Genomic DNA, 23777 nt, shown 5'->3' on the forward strand with positions numbered 1-23777 from the left:
CACCGCACGCATAGATGTTTGTAATTGTCTTTAGGCGAGAGATGAATGTCATCACTCGATGTGAGACCACCACCCAGCTTATTGGAGGCCTGAAGTGGCTTGAAAAAGTTCCATGTTTGGTCTCTAAAGCAGGGTTTCCGGACTATGCAAAAATCCTTCTTATCCTCGAGTTAAGGTTGCAACCGTAACTCGAGGATAAGGTGGTTAGCGCTACCTCCTGGTGTCTCCTATGTCTGTAGATGCATGTGTTTGTTAACGGGGTCGGTTTGCCTGTTTTGGTGGATGAAAAACCCGAGTTTCTGGATGGAAAAAAAAACCCTACCTTAGTTAGTCGGTCTAGACCGACTAACTAAGTTAAGGTCAACGAAAGTGAGTTAGTTGGTTAAACCGACTAACTCACCTTTCGTCGAAAGAGACCAGATAAAGGTTCCTCACATCACTGACGGGAATTGAACCGAAGTATTTCCGACCAAAGAGCTTCGTCTATATCGACTGAGCTACGGAATAGCCCACCCACGGTCCCAAAATGTACTATAGGTTTGCAAATAACTTTTCACGGATGGGAACAAAATTTTTTATGTTTTTACAACATAAAAAGCCCATATCCAAGGTCTCTATGTGTGCGTGAGATTTCTGATGAACGTTGACATCAGACTTGTGTAGGATAATGCCGTGTTTTTATTGCACTGAATAGGAGTGAGTAACGTTTCTGTTTTCTTCCATAGTACAGGATAATCTTCGGTGATTTATAAGAGACTTTTCTGAATTTATGTTTTCCATCTTTTCCACATCTTTAACATGTTCTGACATGCGGATCTCTCTCTGAACCGTCTTTTGTCCTATATAGATATGCCACATGAACAGTAGCTTTTATAAACCATCGGTTTTTTTAAGGGAATGAATGGGGTATTTTAGGATGATGTAATATATAAAAAAAAATCAGCTAACGCCTTTTATTCCCTTATAGGGAGTAGGCGAGACTTTTATACCCTATCTAGCTTTTGGAGACTGATTGGGCAGTTCAATCTCCACCTGTGGCCAATCAGAGATAGCCTGCCCATATCTATCACTAATTACAGCAGCCACCGATGAAGAGACTGGCAGACAAGTGCTGCCATCTCTTGGTACCTAACCCTAACAAGATATGTTACTATCTGAAATAATGTGGGTACTACCGTCGATTTTTTTGAGTTTCCGGGAGGAAAAACCCGCTTACCCATGCGAGAGATCGACTAACTCGGGAATCGGCCGAAGAAAGGCTTAGAAAAAGTTCCTCCAGTCGGCGACTAGACTTGACTTGAACTTAAGTCTGACTTCGAGCGACCAAGCGCCGGAGGACGCAAGCGCCACTTCCACTGAGCTACACATCATCGAGATATATATACAGCATAAAGGCTATGTGTACGTTATGTTGTCGAAGTATTTTATAACCTTTGTGACATTTTGGAAGGGCTAGTACACCTTTGTATTCTTTTTTTATTGTTACCTGGGGAGTTGCAAGATATTATAGATCATCTTGCACTTAAATATATTTTTAGATAGATTGTGGCTCAGGTATTTAAGTTATTTATCGTTTTTCTCTGCGTTGCTAGAGAGGTTGTATGCTCTGTCTGTTCGAGTTTTAATTATACCTATATTTAGAGGGGGTGATGGTGAGATGTAGTGTGAAGGTATTTTCTAGTGTGAGTAGGCTTCTGTATACACCAAATAAATGAGTCTCTCTCCCTCTCTCTCTCTCTTCTCTCTCTCCTCTCTCTCTCTCTCTCTCTCTTCTCTCTCTCTCTCTCTCTCTCTCTCTCTCTCCGGAGACCTGAATGAGTATATCAAGAAATGGTAGGGCCCTATATTGTTTCCAAGTTCAAGAGTGATATTTTTGCGTGGGGTGTAGTTGTTCAGGTAGTATGTGAATTCTTGTTATTTCGCTGAAAGTGGCCAGCATTTCAATATAATGAGGAAGATCATTATATCAATGAATTTACTATCTAAATAATTACGTCATATTTTCTGCAATTTTGAGAGCAGACCACCTTTTACAATCGTATAAAGTTATCTTTATACGATTCTCAGCACAACTTTATAGTTGTCACGATTTTTTTAGATATGTTTAATGGTTGATTTCTCCATGTCCTTTTTTTTTCGTTCCGGTGGCGGACTATATGACTGCAAATAAGCAGCCAATCTTCGTCGAGATGACATTGCTGATTATACATATGTATATATAATTATGGGGAAATTATTTTTCATTATTTTCAAGTTATTAACATGCAGGATGTAATATTTCCTGCTGTTACAAGAAACATTCAAATTAAACACCTGTAACGAGTCCGCCAGTTGTTTACTTTTAAACTATTTTCCATGAAAGGGTATTTCATCCAAAGATACGACTTAATGTCTTCAGCTAATACATTAGGAGCAAAGTGGAAATTATTTATAAGGAGGAATTTGTCTCTCTTTAGTTGTTCTTTCATCCAAATCTCATTTAATAGAACTGTCAAAATGTGAACCTTTTTAGTATATTTTGCGTTATCTCCAACTTTTTTTTCTTACGTTTTTATTTACGATCACTCTTATGTTAATTTTTTTTGGTAAAAATCTAAATGTTGCTTTTCTCATTCATTTAAAATTCCAAAAATTAAAAAAAAATTAAATTTAAAATGCATCATCAATTTAAGCAAAGTACGACTGTTCCTTTCGATAGAATCAATGCCTTAGCTGATTTTATTGAGGATCAACATGTTAAATAAATGAGAAAAACTCCTAGTGAAATTTTAGCAGGGGAAAAAAAAAAGTGGGGGCGAATAAATAAGCATTTAATTGGAACTCAAGCAAAGTGAATTTTTTTCTATAGTTACCATGAAATTGACCTAATAAATTGGAAACTACCCAAATGGGAAAGGCATCAGTAGAGGTCAAAGTACAACGTCCATATTTCTTTGCGTATTGGCCTCGGTGTTACGAGAATACTGCAAAATTTTTCATCGTCTGATACCACTGTCATGTTTATGTCTTGTGCTGTCAAAACTAGTTAGATTCCAGAGCAGAATTTCGCTTTTCTCCCCCCCCCCCCACCAATCTATCATATGTTGTGAACGTATCTTTTGAACCGCTGGGTCACGAACGAAAATAAACAAAATAATAATAATAATAATAATAATAATAATAATAATAATAATAATAATAATAATAATAATAATAATAATAATAATAATAATGTCGGCTGTATTATTTATTTAAAACAGATCCAGAAATGATCACCTAGAAAAACAAAAACGACTAAACTTCATGGTGATGAACTTCAGGCGTTTCTCGGTCAACTAGGGCAGTGCTTCCCAAACTTCTGGATGTCAGGGCCCCCTTTGCAAAATTAAAATATTTCACGGCCCCCCTCGAAAAAATATCGTAATAGAGAGATATATTATTGTAATATGTATTGTATTTATATTCAATACAAAACATACACAGAGAATATTGCAAAAATCAAATGCATATATCACATTTTTTGCCTCTTACCGTTTGGTTCTGAAGACGATGCGGGCTGTTCTGGTAAAATATGAAATACTGTCCTTTTTTTTTTTTTTTTTTTTTTTGAGTCTGTTTCTGCTTCTTCTGATTGTTCGCAGGATTTTTTTTTTTTTTTATCAACCACTTATCCATCTCAGGGTTAAATTTTTTAACGTAGAATAGATCAAATAATATCACCACTTACCGATACTGGCACACCACAGACTGATAACATGGAATTAGTGAATATTACCTGAATAAGGGAATCCCCAGACCAAGAACATTTTTCTCTTTTGTGACTTTTCTCCCTTTACGGTAATTAAGCCTAACGCGAAGCAGACAGCAAAGGCAGGTTATTAAAACGTGCATACGATTGGTGCGGTATTAACAAAAGATCGCGCAACCGAAAGATAAAAGCATAGCTGACAATTGAGTTGAAATGCTAACTCTCTTCAACCGAATTCCATATGCGAAACTGCCATAACATTCATTATATATATATATTACTTAGTTTTAACACTTTTACGAATTTTAAAACGTTCGGTTGAATTTTATTGTTGCCTTGGGAAATCAAACTCACACACATCTAATTAATAACAATAGTTTTTAGTTAGATACTGTGTTTACCCATGCAACATATGGTTTTGTTTCAGTCTATACAGCATAGTTTCTGTATGAGGGGACATGTGATTCATTAATTAGTGTTTTTATCCCAGTTGTCTCTAATTGCACTATTTGTTGAGAAATATATTACACAGACTCCTCATACCTTATTCACTGGCATAATAAAAGTACTTGTTTTTATTGCCTCTGCAGTATAGTGGCTGTTTGGGAGGGTGTGTTGTTTACCACTGCAAGCAGTTACTATCTCCCCACATGAACTTGTTTAAGCTTCTTTTCATGTGTGAAGTATATGCGAAACTTTTATTGGTAACAGAAAACTAGCTCGGATGACAGTGATAATATAAAACGAGTTTTGATATGTATATAAAGTCAATATCAACAGTCCTTGATGAAAGGGACAGGAAGATTTGGAACTTCCCTGGAGAGCATTGGAAGTAAATACAATTAACCACTGTTTTGAAATGAAACATATGAATAAGCAATATTTACTAATATTCATTAGGCGCCGAAATACGCAGGAAACAAAGTTTGTGAACCAACACCAATGTGTGAATTTTTCCATTAAAATATAAAAAATAACAAAAAAGAAATAATAAATAATAAAAATTAAATACGTTTCTTTTAAAATAAAAAAAATCTACTTAGTCTTAAAACATTTTAAATTTGTTTTCATTATTTCACGGCCCCCTCAACAAAACCTACGGCCCACAGTTTGGGAAGCGCTGAACTAGGGAATAGTCTTACTGCTACTCTCTGGTCAATTTCAAAACTGTTTTTAAGTTTCAAATTTAAGTACTTTTCAAATGATGATAAATTTTTAATGTCTTATTACTATACTGCTATGAGTCTGAATAGTCCTTTCGAAAAATTTAGTTTATTTCTCTATGCGTGTATAAAATAGCAAAACTGCATCACTTTATGGTTTGTGTGTTTGTGTGTGTGCGTGTGTGCGCGCGCGCGCGCGCGTTTTCCTCCCAATAGTAACCCTACCAGGAGGTAATTTATTCCTACATGCTCCATTGCATTACAATGCTTATATTACATGTAGCTTACAAGTACTGATTAACATTTCTCTTTATATTTTTGTATCAATATTCATATTTATATTTTTATATATCCATATATTAACACCATATAATTCACACAATATCAGTAATTTATGTTAGATTACAAGCACTGGAAGGTGATCTTATTAGCAAATTTAATTAATTCTATGTAATAGTTTTCGATAAGTCTCTGTCTTGACACTGGCCACTTGTTTCCGGGAGTGATGACGTGTTGCATTAGGGGCATCCGGATGGAGTCCAGTAGCTGACAGTCGTAAAGTATGTGGTCAATAGTCTGTTGAAGGTGTGGGCTGCAAATGTATGATGGTGATTCCAGGATATGGAATCTGTGTAAGTAGTGTCTTAGTTTTCCGTGTCCCGTAAGTAGCATGATTAAACCTGGAGAAATGGTGTCTTCTCAGCCGGAGTCTGTTTCTGATGCTAGGAAAGAATTCTTTTGTTGTTGATCCGTTTTTTGATGTTTTCCATTCTTCTTTCCACATGTCTAGGTTTTTTCTCTTCTGCAAGTGTTTTTATTGCAGATTTCGAGAATTTCTGGTAACTTGTTTCTAGCCGTTCGTTTCTAGCTGCTTCTTTCACCCAGCAGAATTTGATTTCCCATCCCTCTACAGTGAGATTTCGAACCAGATTTCTTGTCTGTTCTATCAATGCAATATGGTTGTTCTGGTTTTTCATGCCGTCTATAGTGCTTCTACTATCGCTGTAAATTGTTGCTTCTTTTGCCGAGAGGTGTTGAGTTCTAATTCCTGGAGATATATGAGTGACTGAACTATGGCAAGATGTTCTGCTTGGTTGTTGGAACAGAGAGGATGAAGTCTAGAACAGTGTTCTTGTATAACGGACTGTCTGTTGTATGCAGTGAATGAACAACCGACGTTCCTTTCGGTTTTGCTTCCGTCAGTGTATATTTGGAATTCGTCACTTTCAGAGCTTTCCTTCTCCTTAATATTTGTTTTCTTTGCTGTGTGAGGCCACTTACTGTAGTGAAGCGGACGTTCGTAGCAATTTGGATCGATGTGTGTAACTTGTCGATATATCTTGTCCGGAAGTGACTGTCGTATATGAGAGATAATTCTTGTCAGATCGTGTGTGTGTGTGTGTGTGTGTGTGTGTGTGTGTGTGTGTGTGTGTGTGTGTGTGTGTGTGTGTGTGTGTGTGTGTGTGTGTGTGTGTGTGTGTGTGTGTGTGTGTGTGTGTGTGTGTGTGTGTGTGTGTGTGTGTGTGTGTGTGTGTGTGTGTGTGTGTGTGTGTGTGTGTGTGTGTGTGTGTGTGTGTGTGTGTGTGTGTGGTGTGTGTGTGTGTGTGATGTGTGTGTGTGTGTGTGTGTGTGTGTGTGTGTGTGTGTGTGGTGTGTGTGTGTGTGTGTGTGTGTGTGTGTGTGTGTGTGTGTGTGTGTGTGTGTGTGTGTGTGTGTGTGTGTGTGTGTGTGTGTGTGTGTGTGTGTGTGTGTGTGTGTGTGTGTGTGTGTGTGTGTGTGTGTGTGTGTGTGTGTGTGTGTGTGTGTGTGTGTGTGTGTGTGTGTGTGTGTGTGTGTGTGTGTGTGTGTGTGTGTGTGTGTGTCGTGTGTGTGTGTGTGTGTGTGTGTGTGTGTGTGTGTGTGTGTGTGTGTGTGTGTGTGTGTGTGTGTGTGTGTGTGTGTGTGTGTGTGTGTGTGTGTGTGTGTGTGTGTGTGTGTGTGTGTGTGTGTGTGTGTGTGTGTGTGTGTGTGTGTGTGTGTGTGTGTGTGTGTGTGTGTGTGTGTGTGTGTGTGTGTGTGTGTGTGTGTGTGTGTGTGTGTGTGTGTGTGTGTGTGTGTGTGTGTGTGTGTGTGTGTGTGTGTGTGTGTGTGTGTGTGTGTGTGTGTGTGTGTGTGTGTGTGTGTGTGTGTGTGTGTGTGTGTGTGTGTGTGTGTGTGTGTGTGTGTGTGTGTGTGTGTGTGTGTGTGTGTGTGTGTGTGTGTGTGTGTGTGTGTGTGTGTGTGTGTGTGTGTGTGTGTGTGTGTGTGTGTGTGTGTGTGTGTGTGTGTGTGTGTGTGTGTGTGTGTGTGTGTGTGTGTGTGTGTGTGTGTGTGTGTGTGTGTGTGTGTGTGTGTGTGTGTGTGTGTGTGTGTGTGTGTGTGTGTGTGTGTGTGTGTGTGTGTGTGTGTGTGTGTGTGTGTGTGTGTGTGTGTGTGTGTGTGTGTGTGTGTGTGTGTGTGTGTGTGTGTGTGTGTGTGTGTGTGTGTGTGTGTGTGTGTGTGTGTGTGTGTGTGTGTGTGTGTGTGTGTGTGTGTGTGTGTGTGTGTGTGTGTGTGTGTGTGTGTGTGTGTGTGTGTGTGTGTGTGTGTGTGTGTGTGTGTGTGTGTGTGTGTGTGTGTGTGTGTGTGTGTGTGTGTGTGTGTGTGTGTGTGTGTGTGTGTGTGTGTGTGTGTGTGTGTGTGTGTGTGTGTGTGTGTGTGTGTGTGTGTGTGTGTGTGTGTGTGTGTGTGTGTGTGTGTGTGTGTGTGTGTGTGTGTGTGTGTGTGTGTGTGTGTGTGTGTGTGTGTGTGTGTGTGTGTGTGTGTGTGTGTGTGGTGTGTGTGTGTGTGTGTGTGTGTGTGTGTGTGTGTGTGTGTGTGTGTGTGTGTGTGTGTGTGTGTGTGTGTGTGTGTGTGTGTGTGTGTGTGTGTGTGTGTGTGTGTGTGTGTGTGTGTGTGTGTGTGTGTGTGTGTGTGTGTGTGTGTGTGTGTGTGTGTGTGTGTGTGTGTGTGTGTGTGTGTGTGTGTGTGTGTGTGTGTGTGTGTGTGTGTGTGTGTGTGTGTGTGTGTGTGTGTGTGTGTGTGTGTGTGTGTGTGTGTGTGTGTGTGTGTGTGTGTGTGTGTGTGTGTGTGTGTGTGTGTGTGTGTGTGTGTGTGTGTGTGTGTGTGTGTGTGTGTGTGTGTGTGTGTGTGTGTGTGTGTGTGTGTGTGTGTGTGTGTGTGTGTGTGTGTGTGTGTGTGTGTGTGTGTGTGTGTGTGTGTGTGTGTGTGTGTGTGTGTGTGTGTGTGTGTGTGGTGTGTGTGTGTGTGTGTGGTGTGTGTGTGTGTGTGTGTGTGTGTGTGTGTGTGTGTGTGTGTGTGTGTGTGTGTGTGTGTGTGTGTGTGTGTGTGTGTGTGTGTGTGTGTGTGTGTGCGCGTGTGTGTGTGTGTGTGTGTGTGTGTGTGTGTGCGTGCGTGCGTGCGTGCGTGCGTGCGTGCGTGCCTTCCAGATCCTAAGACCGAAATCACCTGCAGTTGAAAATTTCATCACGAGTGATGAAATACATCTCCCACCTACTTAAAGACAATCACAAACACCGACGATGCCATGATGGAATTCAAACCTGCAGCCTGTTATTTGGAAAATGGATACACTACCCATTCAGCCCATCATATGTGAATCGAATCCCCAAGATAATGCCTTGACAGAATTGGTTTTACACTAAACAGGGTCCTAAACAAAACGCATCTGTGAGAACCTCCAGAAAGAATTTCAACCGACGTCCAGACATCCTCTTGAGCCTTCCAGATCCTAAGATTGGTTACGAGTCTTGGATTTAAGCAGTTCTGTTTCCTCTGATATTCTATTGCTATAGTCATCAGAAATTACATCTATAATTATAATACTTTCTTCTAAACTTGCTAAGCGATGTCAATCAACTACCACACTCACAATAAAACTTCAAAGGCATTGAATTTCTTTTATTCATTCTGTTGTCATTTTGAACCGTCTCCTTTCATATGCCATTTCTAAAACTAGCACAGTCTAAAACTAACACAGTCTGCCGATATTAAATGTTATATCGATTTAAGATCTATTATTCGTAATTTTTTTGTGTATTTAATGTTCTGTATAGAGGTGGACCCTTTTAATTAACTAAACTCGTAAAGTGGGACTTTTCAAAATTAATAGTACAGAAGCGTTGTGTGCTGTCCTTCACCAGTCACTCATATTTCTTATTTTTGCTTGTCGTTGGAAGATTAATTATGCTGCCCTTGTAAACTAGTTGAATCAGCAGATAGATTTTTTTCTCATTTAATATATGCGCCGAGTCGCTTAGTATACTATTTTAGTTCATTTCCTTGAAAACCAGACTTTGCCTTTACCTGTTAGAGAGGAAGAATGACAGTTTGATTGCTGAAACTGGTGTTTCTCTATTTCTATTCATCTTTAATTTTTTTTTTTTTTTCTCAGTGCTCGTCGAGGGTGGGGATGCCACCAGTAACATAGTGGCCCTGTCAGCATTAGTTCAAGCTGTAATAAAAAATAACAATAAACATTTTAATATTTTTGAATGATTTTTATTTTATTTTTGTTGGTTATGAATGCAAACGCTTTTCCATTCACCTTTATTGAAGCTTGCAATTTCTAACTTCAGTAATTTATACCTTCGGGCATCGGTGTGCTGCTTTCTGAAGTTTCATTAACCTCACTCAGTTGCATCATCTTCTTGTATCCTTCAACCCATACCTTATCAGTAGGTGGAATTGTAAAAATTCGCCTAAAAAACGAATAATAATAATAATAATAATAATAATAATAATCCTAAGGACATTCAGAAGGTACTGTTGTAATTCTAGACTACCTGTTGTAATTCTAGACCTATCCATGTGATTTATTTTTTACTTTCGGGGATATAAAATTCAAAACAAACAAAAAACAAAAAGAATGAGAAGAAACAATATATTTTTATTTTTTATTTTTTTTCATCTTGTGAGAAAAATATTCATGATTTTATTGTTAATTAGAATAGGGAAAATGCTATATGCGCATTACACTAAACACGTAATTCAGTGGTATTCTAACTTTAATTTTAATAATTTGTAATTTTCAATGAAGAACCTTTGTAGCTCAGTCTCTTTCAACGATGTCCTTTGATTGGAAACACCTGAGTTCGAATCCCGTTTAAGACACAAAGAATCTTTATTAGGGCTTTTCGGCTGAAGATGAGTTAGTCGGTCTCATGCAGAGGTGGTGTTTTTTTTTCTTTCCCGAAACTCGAGTTTTTCATCCAGCAAAACAGACAAACCCCTCCAGAAGAACTTACGTAATATACAAACATAAGACACGGGGATAAGGATTAGCCAGCTTATTCCATCTGATTTGGTTTCAGAAGCTTATATGGTCGATCTGGGATTACGTGTAAAACATGAAATAAGGCTTTTTTCGGCTTTGTATAGGGAATGTTCTGATTTTTTAATACCGTTTCCTCTTGCAGGTAATGTCGGTTCTCGGCACAACAAGTTGAAACCCCCTACTTTTGGAACTTGTTCTGTGTAAATATGCCTAAAACACACACACACACACACACACACACACACACACACACACACACACACACACACACACACACACACACACTTCCGACATGGAAAATACATCGTTATCTTAATGAAACATTATTCGTACTGAGCTAATATGCTTTGATGTGCTCATATTAGTTCATGTGGAATGTGACTTTATAGTAGCGCTTCCGTAACACTGGAGCAGAAGAAAAACCATTAAAGATTCAAAGATTTTTGGCAACTTATTTAGGTAAAATTCATATAAGCTCTGCATTACTTCAACCTTAGCATTGTCAGGTCTGGCTCCCACTGACGAGACCTCAATAAAGGTCGAAACCGGTATGGGTAGTGACCACTGCCTTCAATGCATAGCATCATACATCTCCGCAAGGGGACGGCCTTTACATTAAGGGAAAAATACTAAGGAAAGTGATCAGAGCTTAACCCACCTTTACCACGAGTTGCCTAGAGTGACACTATCATGAGTTGCCTAGAGTCGCACTACCATGAGTTTCCTCAGACTTACACTACGTGCAGGTGCTCACTTAAGAAATAGGATTTAAAAAAAAAAAACGTTTATATAAAATTACTTGGTATCTTGAATACATAATATATGTAGAAAGTTTTTTAACCCAAGTTAAAAAACTTTCTACATATATTATGTATTCATATATTATGTATTCATATGTAGAAAGTTTTTTAACCCAAGTTAAAAAACTTTCTACATATATATATATGTGTGTGTGTGTATGTGTGTGTGTGTGTGTGTGTGTGGAAAGTCTTTTACCTTGGATATATATTATGTTAAAGATACCAAGCAATTTTATAAGCTAGGTTTTTAATCCTTTTTACCAAGTAAACAAACAGACAAGTAAGTCAAGTTTGCGGCTGCAAGTAGTGCAACACTAGGCACCTCGTTGTAAAGGTGGAGTAAGTTCTGATCACTTTCCTTAGAATTTTCCCTAATGCAAAGCACATTTCCTTGCGGAGATGTACGATGCTATGCATTAAGGTAATGGTCACTCGGTTTCGACCTTTATTGAGGTCTCGTCAGTGGGAGCCAGACCTAAAAAATGCCAAGGGTGAAGTAATATAGAGCTTATAAATTTTACCTAAACAAGTTGTCATAAGGTGCTTTGACCTCATTAAATAAAAATCTCAGGATGAGAGTAAGATGTAGAAAGTTTTTTTACCTTGGATATATATTATGTTAAAGATACCAAGCAATTTTATAAGCTAGGTTTTTAATCCTTTTTCCCCAATTGCTTGGTATCTTTACTCTATCTCGACTCTAGGCAACTCATGGTAGTGCCACTCTAGGCAACTCGTGGTAAAGGTGGATTAAGCTCTGATAACTTTCCTTAGTATTTTTCCCTTAATATAAAGCACATTCCCTTGAGGAGATGTATGATGCTATGCATTAAAGGCAATGGTAACTAACCATACCGGTTTCGACCTTTATTGAGGTCTCGTCAGTGGGAGCCAGACCTGACAATGCTAAGGTTGAAGTAATGCAGAGCTTATATGAATTTTACCTAAACAAGTTGCCACAAGGTAATCCACCTTTACCACGAGTTGCCTAGAGTGGCACTACCATGAGTTGCCTAGAGTGGCACTACCATGAGTTACCTCAGACTTGCACTACGTGCAGGCGCAAACTTGACTTACTTGTCTGTTTGCTCACTTGGGAAATAGGATAAAAAAAAAAAGTTTATATAAAATTACTTGGTATCTTGAATACGTAATATACCCAAGTTAAAAAACTTTCTACATCTATCTCTCATCCTGAGATTTTATTTAATAAGGTCGAAGCACCTTGTGACAACTTGTTTAGGTAAAATTCATATAAGCTCTGCATTACTCCACCCTTTATATATATATATATATATATATATATATATATATATGTTTTTATAAAATATCATTGTTGGTCTTAATAGTAAAAAAAAATACTTTAATGATGTATTATTCGAATCAAGCTTTCCCATATTTTTAATAAGGATAGGCAGTCATTCCGATTGAAGTTAGGGCGGTGAAGTAATGCCTCAGCACTCTCTCCTTAAATAGGCGGTCGAATTTTTACCGACGTCTATGTAGAAGGCGTTTTTCAGACCAAAGAATGTTGTGATCTGCCTGTATTCCATGCTGAGCTAATCTATACTTATCGGCTTTTTGGGGAAATATATGATTGATGTTCTTGTATTCTTTTTTCTATTGAGCATCCAGTTTCTCCGAAGTAGGAAAGATGGCAGTCACATACAAAATGGTATACACCTGGAGGAGACATAGGTGAGCGTTTATCTTCAGAAGAGGGGAAATACGTTGAGTGTTTATTAATAGAAATAAAAGTCGCTACTAAATCATATTTCTTCAGAATTCTTAAAATAGGTTCTGAAATGCCAGAGATGTATTTGGATCGGAATTCGACGTATTGATTCCTTGTTGTTTGGGTTAAGTTAGTAGGAATCAAACAGATGTTGTGTAGTCCTTTCTGAGAAGCCATTTAATTTCTTATGTTGTTTGATATTGAGAGTTCTTCCTGTAAATAATGAGGAGTTGAACAATTAGTCTTAGCTCGTCGAATTAAACACTTTATGATTCCTGTCTTTTGAGAAGGATGATGTGCAAATTGTTGAAGAATGTAACGTCCAACGAAAGTTGGTTTTCTATAAACTGATGTTAAATTAGCTGATGGTGAGCAGATGAGAAGAATGTCTAAAAACGATAATTTGTTGTCTCTTTCAATTTCCAAAACTTGTAATAGTGACTAAATAAATTGATAAGAGAATGGCATACTTATATTGTTCCTGGGTCAACTTTAAGTTTCTTCAAAGAACATACGAGCGATGGAGAAGAAGTCTTATTGCAAAGCTTTCTATAAATCAGATCTTTCAGACCCACATAAAATCCCTAAGGCATATGAATTTGAAGAATATCTTAACCTTAAAGGAAGGATCTAAGGCTACTAATCGGCGTAATTGGTATTCCTAAGATTATTCCAAACGACAAGAACAGTCCTGATTTTTATAATTTCTTTAACATATCCCACCAAACATATAGAGCCTCCGTAGCTCAGTCAGTATAGACGAAGCCCCTTTGATCGGAAAGACCTGGGCTCGATTCCCGTCAGTGACGTGAGGAACCTTTATCTGGTTCATGTCATTAATCATAATGCACATTATTCGTTACTGTGACGGATTTAGCGTTTAGATGAAGGTAAAGATATATTGAACAGTTTAGAACCTTTACCTTCACCTGAACAAATGGTCATGAATCAGGAATGAATTCTGGAGATATGACACTAACGAATGTTGCGTGATTTACGTAAATTCCTCGGAGTAAGAACATTGTGGATCTGTGTCCGTTAGATGAAAGCTTTCAGAAGCCGCTGTCAGCGAGTCTAACGGCTGAATTTTTTTCTGAATGTAAAGAGCAACCTCCTTACTGGAAATTGGCAAACAGTAGAAAAGCTTCTACTGAGACTGAAAGTTGGGAAGGATTTAGATAGTCAGAATTCGCTAAGTAGACATTTATTGGAAAATATCCATTGTATTGCATGAAAATGCACGAAATAAACGGTGGAACCAGTCAGTGACTTTTCTTCCAATGAAACAGTGAATGAAATATTGAAGCAATTTCATCATTCCTCCTGACAGGCTTTAATTTTTCTTTAAAACGAAAAAGTTTTTTTTTTTTTTTTTTTTTTTTTCAATAGGCATTTTCAGGATGTTATACATTCCGCAGGATGGTCTCTTAGTCATTCAAAAAAGGATTCACTGGTGATGCAATTTCCCGATTTTATGTACAAGCGATCTGGTGACCAGATGGCTAGTCACCAGACATGAAAATACGTTTTCTTTTTTTCTTTTTCTTTTTCTTTTCTTTTTTTTTTTTTAAAGGAAGCCTCTCGTTGTTAGTATTTTTTTCTTCATCCCTCGTAGTTCATAAAGAGAATAATATTATTACCCAAGATAATCAATAAAGCTTTACGTAAGGCATCCAAGTAAACGCAAGCAGTTATAGCAACATATACGTATTGAAATTTTACAAAAATAAAATATGACATTTTTTTATATAAAGACAGTTCTGAAGCCCTACTACACAGACCAAATTTAAACCGCAACGACGTTCTTACCATTCCTAAAATATGGTAAATTGTTATACAAAATTGTGTAAAATAATTATTATTAGGTTTTTTTTTTGTTTTTTTTTACTTCTGTAACATTACGCACGTATAATGAGTTTCTATTGTAATCATGCGCCTTAACTGTATGCTATTCCTATTATTGTTTAAACTACTGTACTGATGATGTCCTAAGATACTTAGGATGAAATATTTACAATTAAATAATTTTCACCGTGGTTAATACGTGTGTTTCTTTTAATTTTAATTAAAATATAACATTATTTTTTTTATATATGAGCTACGAGGGGTGGGGGTTCCGGAAAGTTCTGATAAACACCTAGATAAAATGCTATTAAAGCAAGATCTGCCACAAGAAAGACCATACTAGTAACAGAGTTATGAAGATAACTTATGTTCTACATTCGTATATCCTCGTATGTTCTTTCTGGTGGTTATATCAGTTGCTTTAATATCATTTTGTTCTGGGTGTTTATCAGAACTTTCCAGACCCCCCCCATATATATGAATAATCTTTCTCTGAAATACCACGTTGTCGGTATTTTGTTGTCAGATTTTGACTAAGCCAGAGATTTTAGAGTAGTAATAGATAGAGCGTTGAAATTTAGAGGGCATATTGTTAAGGTTGCCAAAGTAGCTTATAGGATTACTTGGCCATTGAAGAACAGACTTAACAAGTAGAAATAAGGAAGCTGTTATTCCTTTTTATAAAACCTTGATTATTGGGCTCAGGTCTGGTCACCTGGGTTTAGAAGTCATCGTTGAATCGTTTAAGAGGACATCCTGGTTTTCTTTTTCCTAATGGCTTGTACTTTAAGGCTTGTTTAGTAATCTTTCTGTTTTCATTCTTTGAACGTGTTATATCCATTTATGTTTATATTTTTTAATTTTTTCTATTACTGGTTCTTGGTTTAATTCTTTCATAATTTCTTCATTTCTTTTGTGATCAAATAGGGTATACTTTGCAGTTTTTCTCTTAAACTTCATTTCTGCTGTTGTTAATCTTTGTTTGTCTTTTTGTTTTATTGTCCAGATTTCGCTTCCATACATTAAGACTGGTAGGGCTAGTGTATTGTATACTTTTAGTCTGGTTTGTTTTTGAACTAGGTTTGGTTTAAATATAGAGTTAATTACACCTGCTATTTTTAAATATTTTGCAATTTTTAAGTTTATATCTTTTTCATTTTCATATGTGATCATACATCCTAGGTAGTTAAATGAATTCACCTGTTCTAAGACCTCGTTATCTATTACTATTTCAGTTCTTGCTGGATCTTGTCCTTTAAAGGCCATAGTTTTTGATTTTTCTGTTGATATTATCATACCATAGTCTTTGGCTCTCTCATTTAGATCTAAAATAGCTTTCTGTAAGTTATCTTCAGAATTTGTAATTATTATTTGGTCGTCGGCAAAGAGGAGAGTGTTTAAGTTTACTGTAGGAGAAAGTTTAATTCCTTGATGTAAATTTTTATTCTATTTTATTATTATTTCATTTAAGTAGATATTAAAAAGAGTTGCTGAGAGGGGACATCCCTGTCGGATCCTTTGGTTTATCTCTCTCGTATATGATAGCCTGTGATTTAATCTTATTTGTATTTGATTATTTTCATATATACTTGTGATAGCTTTTAGGATATTATTTGGTATTTGTCTTTCTTTTAATATTTTAAATAATATGTTTTTTTTTTAATTTTGTCAAATGCTTTTTCAAAGTCAATAAATGCAATATGCGTTTCTAAATTGTATTCTCTTCTTTTCTCTATTATTAATTTTAAGCAAAAGGCCGGGTCTATACATGATCGTCCTTTTCTAAATCCATTCTGTACTTCTAAAATAAAGTTTTCGGAATATTTCATTAGTTTGCTATTTAAAATTCTGCTATATATTTTGTAACAGGAATTTAGTATACTGATACCTCTATAGTTTTTAGGGTAATCTCTATTACCTTTTTTAAAGATAGGAATCACAATTGCTTTTTTCCATTCTATTGGGGGGATACCAGTTGGATAAATTTTATTTAAAAATAATAAGAGTCTTTCTTTGAATCTTGTTCCTGCGTATTATATACTTCTGAACCTAGCTTATCTTCTCCAGGTGATTTTCCGTTTCTTTCAGGCTGATTTCTAATTCTTCTTTAGTTATTTCATTTTCGTTAATTGTTTGCCAGTTGGCTTTTTTAAAATATTTGTCTGTTCACAATTCTGTGTAGTAATTTAGAAATTCTTCCAATTTCAATTTGGTGTTTAATTTTATGTTTTCTTTGGTATCTGCATTTAAGTGTTTCTTAATCTTATATACATTGGGTCTTATTTTATAGAAATCATGTTCTAAATTAGAAACAAATTTGTTCAATGATTCTCTATGTCTTTTTCTGACTTATCTTTTAGCTATGGCTCTTATTCTTTTATATTCTATTTCATCTTCTAATCTTTTACTGCTTAACCATTTGCGGTAGGCTTCTTTTTTCTTTTTGATTATTTCTTTGATTGTATCATCCCAGATCTTCAGTGTTTTCCTTTTATTGAATTTTTTGGTCTTTCCTAAACTTTCATTTGCTGCTGCATTTAGTATCGTTTTTATATTAAGCCATATATATTTCTTCATTTTGTTTTATTTTATCTAGATATTGGTTAATTCTTTGTTCATATAGCCATTGTACATTTGTGTCATTCAATAGTCTAGTTTTATAAACAAATGTTTCAATTTTTCTTTCTGTTCTTGTTACTTGTAGCCATTTAGGTGGTAATCTTAATTTTATTTTAACAAGGAAGTGGTCACTGCTTATTTCATATCCTCTGTGAAACTCTAACATCTAGTGAAAATTTTGATGTCTTTTCATTTAATATAAAGTAATCTAATATTGATTTCCATCCTCTTCCTTCCCAAGTATATTTATGTATGTCTTTATGTTTATAGAAGGAATTCATTATTTTTAGGTTATTATAAACTACAAATTCAATAACTTTTTTACCATTCCTGTTTAGAGTATGTTCTCCATGTATTCCTATATTATTATTAATTTTCGTGTTTCCAATTCTTGCATTTAAGTCTCCTGCTAAAATTACGTAATCATTTTTATTTATTTTAATATATATGTTTTGTAGCTGATTATAAAAATCAGTATTATCCCGTTCTCTTTCTTCTTCTGGGGCATATAAACCAACTATTGTTAAATAGCCTCAATCTATTTTTATTCTAGCTTCTATTATTCTTTCATTCCATAATTTATGTTTTAACTGTTTTGAAAAGGAGTTATGAATCCAAATCATGACTCCTGCTTGTGCTCTTTGGTCTCTGTCGATTCCACTGTATATCACATTAAAATTTTCGGTTCTCATAGTTCATTTTAATTTATTTTTTGTTTCAGTGATGACTGCTATTTTAAAATTTCTTTCATTTAATAATTGGTCTAATTCTATTTTTTTATATGTTATTCCTCTTACATTCCAGTTTGTAAGAGGTTTTGTTTTCTATTCATAAAATAGAACTTATGATCAAAAATATTAACTTGGCATTCCATTACCCGTGGAGTACATGACTAAGAGGGCTGGTAAAAATATTCGCTGTCAACCTTTGGAAGAACGAGGATGAGAAAGCCAAGGGATGTGCCTTCAGCACTGAGTTAGAAGCTTTGTACTAACTTTCAACTGTATGGACAGTTGAGTGCGAGGAGAAGAATTTTATATTGTCCCAGTGCTCTCAATAACTGCTTCGAAATCTCTTCTTTGAAAGATCTCTAACATCGTTTATTATTTGTATCGCATTGTGTTAACAAAAGCTAAAGCTCGGTTAGTCAATATACCATTGTCTCTTCACTCCCTCCAATATTTTTGTTCAGATTTTGGGCATTATTAATCTTTTGACTCTAATATTGGGCTTATATGCAATATGATTCATTGATGTTGTCTGTAATATTAAGAGTATGTTAAAAAAAAGATTACCGAATAGTAATTAAGCTAATTGTAGGCTAAGCGGGATTTAATAGACTAAGTAAGATTTAAATGGAAGCAATTTTGATGTAATTTTTATATTTCATCACACTATGCTCTCAGAGGTTTTCACATTATCCAGTATTAGCAATATTCTGTGAAAAATGGGGAAAAATTAAACGTTCGCAAGATTAAATGTATTAAATATTTGTAAGATTTTATCTTAAAAACATTTTTGCAGGTCATTTAAATTGATATGTTAATTATAGACCAATGCAAATCAGTCATACATTTTGCAAAAGTCTTAGAGACTTAATGCTATAGACATCCACAGTGAGAGTTCGGAAACATGTTTTGACTGATTAACAGAATCAACAAATGAATCGAAAACTATCACTGAGAAATATTAGAATATTAGAAGTCCCTCAGCTACCTTTTTATTCATTTAAAAAGCCAGTATAAAGACACTAGCAATAAATATCCCTCCGTATCACATACAATCCAATACGTCGATCATTGAAACTTTGAACCTAAACAAGCATCTGAAGTGAGCAAGTTGAGAGGTTCGCGCGACCTCTCACGATAAAATTGTATTGATACATAAATAGCAGCAATATAGATTTTTCCAATATTGCTGAAGATTTCTATTTTGACTATCTATATTATTCAGAATAGTTTATCTCTCAAAGTATCTAATCTTACTTGAATATAATGATATTGCGAAATTTATTTTCGTAGTGCTGATCTCATAATTATTATTAATTTCCTTGATTTATAAAAAAAGAGTTACTTTTATATTTACAGGATAATGATGAAGTGGGTACCAATTATAATATTGTATTAAGGGATTTTGTTGGAAAACTAAACTCCTAAATCCTGCAATGAATGTTCTGACTATGAAATAATAATACCAATACATCCTATAAAACAGCCCCTTTTCATACTAATGATATATTACTACGGCGTCTATTGTGACGTAAATGGCAAATAATAGCTTGCTTGACTCGTACCTTGCGTTAGCTGTATCTGAACCGTTATAAACAACTGTTAGTAATAAAAATATAAAAGGAAACTATTCTAATATTGCTTGATTCTTTAAGAAATGGACAGATTTCTTCACATACGGAGATCTACCGGTATAACTAGAGGAAATTTAACTATTCTTCAGAAAGGTTGGCTTTTATATCTTTTGAAATTCTCACACTTGAAAGTTTTAACCATTTCGTTTCATTCTTTAGTTGTTGTTGTTTTTTCCCTCTTAATGCTTCTTGTTTGGCAATGTATTTATTACCATAAAATAAATATTTCTTATTCAAAGAATTTCCACTTTTTTTAAGCACATAATGTTTGATAAATTACTTCAGTGAAGAGAAAAGCCGGTTTCGACATAGTCTGACAGGTAAGAGACATCCTTGAACAGAACCAGAAATATGCTCAGTTGCTGTGAAAGTATTAATGTCCATAAGTGATCACGTAATAATGTAGAAAAATACATTAAAAAGAAAAGAAAAGAAATTTAAAGAAACCTAGGTAAGAACCGGTCTTGGAAATGGATAGATATCCATAAGATATAAAACCGATTCAATCACAGTAATATATCGTATGCATTGTTGTTAAATTTAAAGTCACTTCATTATTTAGTAATCCGAGAATTAATCCTTTTGATGTACAATTCAGTTTATTATTATTATTATTATTAATGAACGCTGAATATATTTCCCTGTAAAACAAAAATGCGATGTGTTTTCCCAAGAGTGAAAATTGTGTAAATAACTTTTTTTTTTTTCAAATTATTATTTTGATTTGTTTTGTTCATCTACGTATTAAGGCAAATACGACAAAGATTTGAAATCATCGAATATAATTTTTCTAATAGAAAATTATCAGAAAAATTTTCATTAGTTTGAGGACTCAAAAGGATAAAGGGAAGCGTAATACTTACTATTGGTAATCCTATACCAATGTTCACCTATCGAAAATCTTTAATATTATTATCATATAAATTTCGAGAAATTAATTGATTCAAGTTACTGTTAACAGATTAAATGAAGAAGATAAAGATAATAGTAAATACTATTATAAAATCAATATTAGGTAGTTAATAAACATTCAAAAATCATCGGTGAATTGGTGAATTTAGTTATTTAGATGGATATTTTGGATTTAGACCGAAGCAACTAAGGCTATAAGGCCAGCGTATTATCATCATAAACTGAGGGATTTTCTTCCGACGTTTGCCTGTTGTGCGGAAACAGAACAGGAAAACGCATTTCAGTATACACAGTACTGAAATCCGAATTGTTTTTCAATTTTCACTATTTCACTTTTCCCGAATGTCTCTCATTTCCTTTACATCGTGAGTTGCCCTTTTTTGCTCGTTTTTCGCAAATAGATCTGAGATGTTGTTGTTTACAATGCGTTTGACAATTTGGATCCTTTTTATCGTCTAAAAAACTTGTTATTAATTTGATTAAGTCCAGTATACTTCGATGTTCTTTCAGATTTTATCTGAAGTCAAGTTCCTGATCTGAGTACCCACGAAAAGCTTTTCTTTAGATTTTGATAATGCAAGGAATTTATACATTTTACCATCTAAAGTTTTTATTAGATGTTTCATAAAGATCGGTTTTGTTATGTGAGGGTTAATAGCACTTTTTTTAAAAAAAATATTTATTATTATTTATTTATTGAAAAGGGGGATAACTGAACTTTCACGTTAACGTTTTTGGAACCTGGTAGGCAGCCGCTTTGTAGTAATTAAATTTTAAAAAGTTTTAAATTTTGTATCGATTGTAGTAATTTCTTCTATATTAATTGTTAACTGCCTACTTGACTGCTTCATTCAAGACAAAATTTGGAAAATTTGTGGATTGTTGCCATAAAATCAAAAAAAATGTAGGGATACCAAACTAACGAATAGCGTTCTTCATATCTGACCCTTATGCAGGAGTTCAAGATTTTTGTAAGTTTCAAGTGAACAGAATAAACAATGAGAATGGATTCGTAAAAAATGGGAACACCTCTTAGACTTCCTTTCAAAGGATGCAATATTTGTGATATTACATCAAAAAAGGGTTTGATTTTATAAATATTAATAAAAAAATGTTCAGTGATGCACTAACAGGTTTTTAATTCGACCTGGTTGACAGAGTGGTTAAGGTTGGCTTTCCAACTAGGTTATGGTTTTGAATCATACCATGGTCATGCATGTTTGTGAATGTCTTGTATGGCTAGTAAGAATCCGCCATCCTGCTTACCGGAGGCGAAAAAGGTCTTTAAAATTTTAATATTTGGCCTCTTTTTGAATTACCTAGTTCAGCAATATTAGCATTACTACTGTTAATAATAATACACTGTGAGCTAATAGCCTTTCGTGGGTGGTATTAATTCATTTAAAAAGAAAAATAAATAAATAATCTCCATTAATTTTCATATACTGTACTCTCTCTCTCTCTCTCTCTCTTAAAAACGTTTCTTCAGGATTAAAAATCTAACTGATTTCGAGGAAGAAATCAGTGTTTTCATTCCCCTATTTTAAATTTACATAATTATACTTAAACGATGCATGATCATCGATCGTCTAATGTTCTTCTTTCTTCGTTCTTTCCAATTCACATTTCACCGCTTTCGACAAGTAAAGTTTTGCCTTGTACTGTTATAACTAGTGAACGTCAGTAATGAGGAAGTTAAAGCTTTCGACATTGCTTCCTGGAGTGGAGTAAAATTTAACCCTTCACCGCTATATGCATAAAAATGCCTTGTAAGTTAAGGTTGTGAAACTTTCAAATAGATTGGATATGTTTGTCATTGATATTAATAATGAATATGAGTTATTAATTAAATAACTTAGATAAAAAATAATTAAGATTTTTTTTTAGTATAACTAATTTAGTTTTCTCATCTACAGACAATGATTATGAACAATTATTTAAATTTTTAAAAATTAAAAAAAAAGATTCAGTGTATATAATCGCAGTAATGAAGCCTTATTAGATGTCCATAATTTACATTCCAGCGAAAGTGTTTTGACATGCAGCTAAATTTCTTAATAACAAATCTGCAACTTAGATTCATTCATCATTTAACCTACAAAATATATCTGGAATATAAAGTGGCTCTCAAAGTGAGATATAAATTATCGTTGAAATAATATATTTTCATGTTTTTTTTTAAATATTTTTATTTATTTATTAGAGACGTTTACAAGTTAACACCATCTATTAGTTTCATATTAGCTTCGTCATATTATCCATCCATCAGCATTAAGCAAACTCAAGAATAGATAAATCGATTTTGATTAAACTTAATATTTAAGACTTCGAGGAAAAACTGTCCAGAAATTTCCACTTTCGATTCGAACAATAGTAACTACAACTTTACATTAAAAAAATCCTAGGATTCGATGCTACAAAACCACTCCGCAGACTTGATTCCCCTCTCCACTATCTCTCTCTCTCCAATTCATCCATTACATACTAATATTTTGTATGTTAGTTGCGTGTATTCTTGTATCGGTTCGGGTGCTTTTCGGGTAGAAATATGAATAAAAATCCGAAATATATTTCACGCACAATTCAAACAAGTTGAAATTCGCTAGCAAAAATCAGTAAATATAAACAAATGAAATAAAAAAAAAAAAAAAAAAACTGATTCATTGTGTCAGCAACCGAGTTAGGCACTAACATCGACTGGTAGATGCCACGTTCCACATGATCCCGCAAATGCTCGATGGTATTCAAAACAGGAGAATTAGGCGACGGGATGCGTTGATGTGCGATATGCTTCTCGAACGATGCTCGCATAACGTGAGCCTTGTGGTACGGGATGTTGTCTTGGTGGAACAGGCGAAATCGATCGGACCAGGTCTTGTCCTGCATGTCACCATGTAGGACAAGACCTCGTCTGAAACAATTCCCAGGTAAGAATTAGGGGTGAATGGAAATGAGAGGACTCAACGATGTCCATAAGAACTATCCACATACCAGGATACTGACATCACTGGCTTTTTTCCAGCCAATGGTGCAATCCGGTTGGCGAGAAACAGAGGAGGTAGTCAAGATGTTTTAATCAATGAGTGTATGTTGGTAAAAGAAAGCAAGACACCGAAAAATGTTGTCTATGGATTTCATAATCTTAATGTGGCCTAATTATTATAATTTTATTCTAATAAAGTTTATTTATGAATACTTCATAATTAGTAACACATTCCAATTAAATGTACAAACTTAAAACTTTTCTGATTTTCGCCACTAGGCCTAGTTATATTTAACGTG

At 34.9% G+C, this 23777-nt stretch overlaps 1 protein-coding gene across 2 annotated transcripts in view; it reads left to right on the forward strand.

Annotated features, from left to right (window-relative positions):
* The window catches only part of LOC150107595 (solute carrier family 2, facilitated glucose transporter member 1-like), a 274124-nt gene that overhangs the window by 45559 nt on the left and 204788 nt on the right, over window positions 1–23777 (forward strand). The window lies entirely within an intron of this gene.

The sequence above is a fragment of the Typopeltis vanoorti genome, chromosome 4 (assembly GCF_054136105.1).
Source record: "Typopeltis vanoorti isolate ZY-2024b chromosome 4, IOZ_Tvanoo_1.0, whole genome shotgun sequence".
Lineage (NCBI taxonomy): Eukaryota > Metazoa > Arthropoda > Arachnida > Uropygi > Thelyphonidae > Typopeltis > Typopeltis vanoorti.